Raw genomic sequence first — 7,424 nt, 5'->3', positions numbered from 1 at the left:
GTGCTGCTATGAACATTGGGGTCCATGTGCTCCTATGCCTCAGCATTTCTGTATCCCTTAGGTAAATTCCCAGCAGTGCTATTGCTGGGTCATAGGGGAGTTCTATTGTTAGTTTCCTGAGGAACCTCCACACTGTTTTCCAGAGGGGCTGTACCGGTTTACATTCCCACCAACAGTGGAGGAGGGTGCCCGTTTCTCCACATCCTCGCCAGCATCTAGAGTTCTCTGATTTGCTCATTTTAGCCACTCTGACTGGCGTGAGGTGGTATCTCAGTGTGGTTTTGATTTGTATTTCCCTGATTAGGAGGGATGGCCAAAGCTGGATTCTTAACCAACTAAGCCACCCAGATGCCCCTATTTATGTCTCTGTATTTAAAGATATTTATAGATAACATATAGTTGGATCTTAAATCTTATCTAACAATTTTTGCCTTAAATTTTTTTTAAATTTTTATTTATTTTGAGAGAGAAAGAGTGAGAGAAAGAACTAGAAGGGAAAGGATAAAGGGAGAGGGAGAGAGAGAATCCCAAGCAGTCCCCACATGTAGACCAGAACTCAGTGTGGGACTCAACCCAACAATTACAAGGTCATGACCTATATCAAAGTCAAGAGTCAGACGTTTAGCCAATTGAGCTGCCCAGGCACCCCAAGCTTTGCCATTTAATTTGAATAGCTAACCTACTTATACTTAATGTAATTATTATATAATAAATTTTTTAATGTTTTATTTATTTCTGAGAGAGAGAGAGAGAGAGAGACAGTGTGAGCAGGGGAAGGTCAGAGAGAGAGGGAGTCACAGAATCTGAAATAGGCTCCAGGCTCTGAGCCGGTAGTCAGCACAGAGCCCAACGCAGGGCTTGAACCCACAAACCGTGAGATCATGACCTGAGCCGAAGTCAGATGCTTAACGAACTGAGCCACCCAGGTGCCCCTACAATAGGACTTTAGTCTGCTATTGCACTATTTATTTCCTATTTGTTTCCTCTGCTTTTTGTTCCTCTCTTCCTTTCCAATCTTCCTTGCTTTTTTTGGAAACATGTTAGCACATTATTTTAATCTGTTATCTTTTAAATATGTTTCTATGTATTTATTTTTATTAGATACTTATGAATAACAACATGTATTGTTAGCTCAAGACTATTATATTTAATATTGAATTATTATTTTTATTAAAATATCAGAATCTTGAAACAGTATAATCCCATTTACCCTCTCTCTGTTGTGCTGTTGTTTCCATACATATTGTATCAATGTACCTTTAAACTCAACACTGCCCTTTAAAAAAATAAGAGAAAAAGGTTACTTTATGTTTTAACACTATGTATATTTTCCAGGGTTTCTATTTTCTTTCTGAATATCCATGTTACCATCTGGTGTCATTTCCCTTAGTCTAAAGTAGTTCCTTTAGTATTTCTTGTGGTGCCAGTGTCTTAGCAAAGCATTTTCTAGTCGAGAAATTCTTCCTCATGTTTTTATTTGTGGAATACTTGCACTAGCTATACATTTCTTACCTACCAGTTTTTGTTTTTGTTTCAATTTTTCATGAGTAAGAATATGTAAATCCAAGGTCATTGGGCCTGCATCAGTTCTGGTAATGTCAGTTGTTGATTCACTGCACAAATGTGTCTATTTTCTTGTGCTGCTTTCAAGATTATATCCTTGGTTTTCAGGTATTTCACTATGGCATGCTGAATTTGGAGTGTTCTCTCTGTGTGTATATTTATATTATTTGAGCTTCTCGGATCTCTTAGTGAATGGGTTTTCTTTAACAAATTTCAGAAGATTTGACCTTTTTTTTCAAATATTTTTTTCTACCACCTCTTCTGTCTCTGCCTTGTGGAACCCTACTCATAAGTATATTAGACTGTTCAATACTGCACCAAAGTTCTTTGGAATTTTGTTCATTTTTACTAAATATTTTTCTCCATTTTGTTAATATTGGATAATTTCTACTGATTCAACTTTAATTTCACTGTTTTTCTTGAGCTGCTATTTCTATCTTTTGTGTTCATATAATGATATGTTCATATCCAGGACTGTACTTTATAGTTTTAGAATTTCCATTTGGTTTTTTCTTCCAGCTTACACTTCTCTGTTGAGATCTCCTATCTGTTTATTCATTAATATTATATTTTCCTTTAATTATCTGAACGCATTTAAAACTGCCTCTTTGGAATATTTGATTAATTCATCATCAGGGCTTACTCAATGTTAGTTTCTATTAACTATTATGCACAGTCAGGCAAAGATGTTTTTTGGTTCAAAAGTACATGTTGTTTAAAACCACACATTAATTTTTTATTTGAAGGTATGTGTTGTAGATTACACCTTGTACTGAACCTGGGATATACTAAAGATTAGTGATTTGTTTGTTCTACTTTTTTTGTTCCAATGGGTCATGTACTTTTCTAGAATCAAACTGTGAAATAGTCCTCCCTGCTACGTGCAGCAGCTGGTGTTTGATCAATTTTCATTGGCTTCCAGGAGCTGCTTGTTTGGCCTGACCCCTGGAAGTCCCCTGTGGCTGCAAAATTTAGTTGTTAGCCAAAGATTGGGGAAATACTTTATATTCAGATTTTAGGGTTCATTCTTTCTCTGGTTCTCTTTCTCTGGGGGTTTTCCTTTAAACTTCCAGTTGTTTTTCCAGAATGGACTTCATACCTCTGATACCTAAGATCAGGAAGGATTGTACTTTTTGCCACTTACACTGCGTGATTTGGAAAATACACTTGATCAAAATCAGAGTAAACTCAAAACCTCACCAGAAGTTCTGAATTGCAGCGGTAGCTGACCCTCCAATTTCTATTTCATTTCTTTCTGGTCTCCATTATTCTAAGCATAGGTAGTTTTGTTGTCATGTTGGGATTTGGGGAAAGTTTATACTCATATTTTAGACTGCAGCTCTTTCATTTCCAATTTCTTTGGTTTAAAGGTCAAACTTTTCTGTGCTCTGAACTCTATCATCTGTTACTTCCAACTGGTAGGAGAAGTTGGTGTAGTTTTATTGAGATAATTATAATTTAAATGAAGTTCTAAAGAATAATAAAGAGGGATCTCGTGTATGCTTTATTCTATTTACCTCACTGGTAATATTTTGGAAAGCTACAATACAGTAACACAACCAGGATGCTGAAACTGATAACAATACACTGATCTTATTCATATTTCTCCAGCCTTCCTTACTTGTGTGAATATATATTTTATTCTACAAAATGCTATCACATATGTAGATTTGTGTATCCACCACCATAGTCAAGATACTCAATGTTTCTATCAGAAGGATATATTGTGTTGCCCTTTTATGAACACATCTACCTTCTGCCTGCCCCTATTCCTTCCTAACCTTTGGCTACCACTAAGTTGTACTCCATTTCTAGAACATTATCATTTCAAAATGTTACATGAATGGAATCATACAATATGTAGTCCTCTGGGACTGACGTTTTTCACTTAGCAAAGATTCATCCAAAGATTTGTCCAAGTTGTGGCATTTATCAATAGTTATTTCCTTCTTTTTTGTTGTGGTAGTTGTTGGAATAAATACATACATGGTTTGTTTGGCCATTCACTTGTGGAAGAACATCTGGACTGTTTCCAATTTTTAGCTATTATGAATCAAGCTGCTGTGGACACTTGTGTGTAGCTTGCTGTGTGTGTGTGTGTGTGTGTGTGTGTGTGTGTGTGTGTGTGTGTAGGTTTTCATTTATCTGGGACAAACTCCCAAGAATATAATTGCTAGGCCATATGATAATCGCATATTAGAGTTTCTTTTTAATTGCATATTAGTTTTAAAAGAAATTGCCAAACTGTTTTCCAGAGTATGCTAGAGTGACTATACCATTTTTCATTCCCATCATCATGAGTGACTGAGTTTCTCCATGTTCTTACTAACATTTGGTGTTGGTACTATTGTTTATTTTAGTCTTTAGTCTTTTTTTTTTTTTTTTTTTTTTTTAGGAGAAAGAGAATGAGAGAGAGCAAGCAAGGAAGAGGCAGAGAGAGAGAATCCTAAGCAGGCTCCATGCTGTCAGTGCCAAGCCTGGACCCTGACAGGGAATTCAATTTCACAAATCATGAGATCAAAACCTGAGCCAAAATCAAGAGTCAGACACCTAAACAACTGAGCCACCCAGGTGCCCTTATTTTAGCCATTCTAATTGGTGTGGGGGGTTACCTCATTGTGATTTTATTTGCATTTTCCCAATGGATAGATTGAATATAGAATATATAGATAATCTTAACAACGAATCAATTAGAAGGGCACCTGAGTGGCTCAGTTGGTTACGTGTCTGTCTGAATTTGGCTCAGGCCATGAACTCACAGTTCATGGGTTTGATTTCCACATCAGGCTCTGTGCTAACAGCTCAGAGCCTGGTGCCTGCTTCAGATTCTGTGTCTTCCTTTCTCTCTCTGCCCCTCCTCCACTGGTATGTTCTCTCTCTCTCTCTCTCTCTCAAAAATAAATAAATAAATATTTAGAAAGAAAAAAATACAAATAATCAGAAAGTGTGCAAAAGACAAAAAAAGACATTTCACTGAAGATGATATACAGATGGCAAATTCTATATGCATCTTTTAAAGCTGTTTTGTAGGAGGAATTAGCTGACATTTTCATGCCACTATTATGTAAGTGAAATTACACAGAAAAACATCTATAACATAGCATAACATAGAATGGGATTTCATTAGATATTTGAACATAGCACTATTAAAAATAAAAACAGGGACTTTATAGATGAAAAACTAAGAATAGGTATACCAAAGTTACAATGATTATCTTTGATGATACTAACATGAGTAATTTTTGTCTATTTTCCATTTCTTTGTACTAGTGGGTGGCTAGTTGTTTTCTATAATTACAAATTATTTCTGCAGTTTTATTAGGTTACTTAATCATTGCTGAGATTATTTCTCAAAGAGATGAATGAAAATTACAAATGGAATATTATGCATAGTCATAGGCCTTTCTACACACTCCCTAACTTGACTTTGTGAAGGTAATACACTTTTCTAAATCCCCTGAAACCATAAGTAAGTTGTGATGAGAACAAGTAGCTTTTCTATTATCAAGCAAGTGTTTAGGTAATGATTCCTAATTGATTTAGTATCAACAATACAAATTATATGTATATAACATATTATTAATTATAGTAACATCTCATGAATAATTTAAGCAAAAAGTTAACCATCACTTAAAATAAAAACTTTAAGTCTAGCCTTCTAAAATATTAAATGTAGTATGCCAACAATTAGGGTAAAAATACAATTAAAGAATATTATTCAAAGATGAGATGTATTTGGAGTTGAATATTTTTAAAAGTAGTTTCCCATACAATAAATTAAAAAATAAGTAATGAACTAGAACTTTTATGGGAATTTTGGCGAAGTCTTTTAGGATAAGCTGGGCCCTGGGCTACTCTTTTTAATTTGCCAAAGATGATACATTCAAGTTATAGTCAGTCAGTTAGAATTTCCTATAAATGCAGCTGAACATTTTGGATTTGCTTAGACAAATCCGCATAATCCATTTAAAATTTATTTTGGTTCATTTTCCCCCCAGGAACAACAGAGAAATCTGTCCTATCCCAAAATCAGTAAACCCAGCATATTAAATTTGGTCTTTTAGTTTCAATTATTATATTCAACATTCCAGAAAGTTTTGCTTTCAAATTTATAAAAGTTAATAAACTCTCATAATTAAAAGAGAAATAAAAATGACTTATTAGATAATCAAGCCATTCCCATGCCAAGATTACAAAATTCTAAAATCCCTCAGTGGAGTATATAAACCTGTCATTTTCATCATACAGCCATTAACATTTAAAATTTGGCAAGGTTGGCATTTCATGTAGTAAATAACTTCTAATAATACTACCATCCACACATCAATGCCAATGACCCATGTTCCAACCTGACCTGCCTATTTATGGAAGTCAATGAGTATTATTTTTAAGAATATTCTTTTTGCCTGGAATAGAAGTTGGAGGGGAAATCCTCAGAGTACAATATTAATAGTTAGTGAGTTGATGATTAGTGTACATTTAAGAGCTCATAAATTAGAAGTTCAAATCATGAATACTGCAAACACTCCACTAACGCACATGCTTCTAAAAACTCAGTGGGCCATAATGAGGGAGTTGAAATGGGCTAGTTTAAAAAATTTATATACTTTTTATTTCCCTTTGGTTTTTATAATAAACAACTACTCAAAAGAAATAAGCTGCCAAAGAAAAGTTATAGTAATGTAATCTAGGGGCTGGGACTAAATCAGGGAGTAAGAACATTCTTTATTAGTGCTGAAATTCTGCCCTAACAGATAGAGCCCTGGCCTGGTCGTGGGAGCTCCGGTTTGCTTCCTAAATCCACAGGGAATAAGATTTAGGGATTTAACTTACTGCTTCTGAAAGGCATTTTAAGTTATTTGACAGGAGTGAAATTGGCAAAATGGCTATACTGATATTACATACCACAGATAGTCTTTCAAAGATTTCTCAGCAGGCAATATCCTCAATTTACTTCATCTACTACAATGTTACTTTTTGCTTTAGGTACCTTATTTTAATGTGAAAACATCCCATTGAGTATCAAGCATGTATGAGGAGTTTATGCCTGAGGAGTTTTCCCTCTTGGTGCCATTTCCATCTTGGAAATGTGGTTGAACTGGTGAACGTTATACCTTGATAGAAATACCCAGCTGGCTGCTTTGAATGTGGTATACACCAGTGTGATGCATTGTTCTTTTCTTCTTTTTTCAGTGATATATCTTGCAGGGTCAGATGCTAAGGACTGGGAATGCGCGAGCCCACTTCCGTCAGAGAATTTATGTTTTGGTGCATTGCACTCTCTCATAAAATAATTTATTTTTGTTTCACTGACAGTGACGCCCACTGTCCTAACACTGGCATCCTATAACACATTTCTCTAAGAGGCTCCAACCACAGATGGGTGGTCTTGAATTCTAGTCCTTCCCACCCCACTAGCTCAGTGACCTTGTATGAAAACTGCTGTGAGAGAGGACAAGACAGCAGAATGGCATGGAAGTTTTTTGTGTCTCCAGTCCCTGAAATACAACCAGATCAACACTAAACCATCTTGCTCACTTAGAAAACTGATTGGAGGGTTAACACAACAATCTGTAGAACCTGAACCACAGAACTCGGCAGGTACACAGCACAGAGAGGTGAACTGGTGGAGACAGAAGCTGCAGAGGGCAGGGAGCTGCTTTTGCTTGTGGAGAGATGACAGAGATGGGGGAGAGTATGGGAAAAGCACTCCCCTCCCCAAAAGCAGCTGGAGATAAAAAGCAGATTGGAAACAGCCACAAGGGAACAAACAAAAAAGGGAGAAAGGAAAAGGGCTTAAATTCCATTAAAACTTTACAAACAGGGCGACTACAGAGTCTGAAAACTCCACAGCTTGATAC

Source organism: Hyaena hyaena, unplaced genomic scaffold (genome assembly GCF_003009895.1).
Source record: "Hyaena hyaena isolate Hyena2069 unplaced genomic scaffold, ASM300989v1 scaffold_320, whole genome shotgun sequence".
NCBI lineage: Eukaryota > Metazoa > Chordata > Mammalia > Carnivora > Hyaenidae > Hyaena > Hyaena hyaena.
This window is presented reverse-complemented; position numbering follows the sequence as displayed.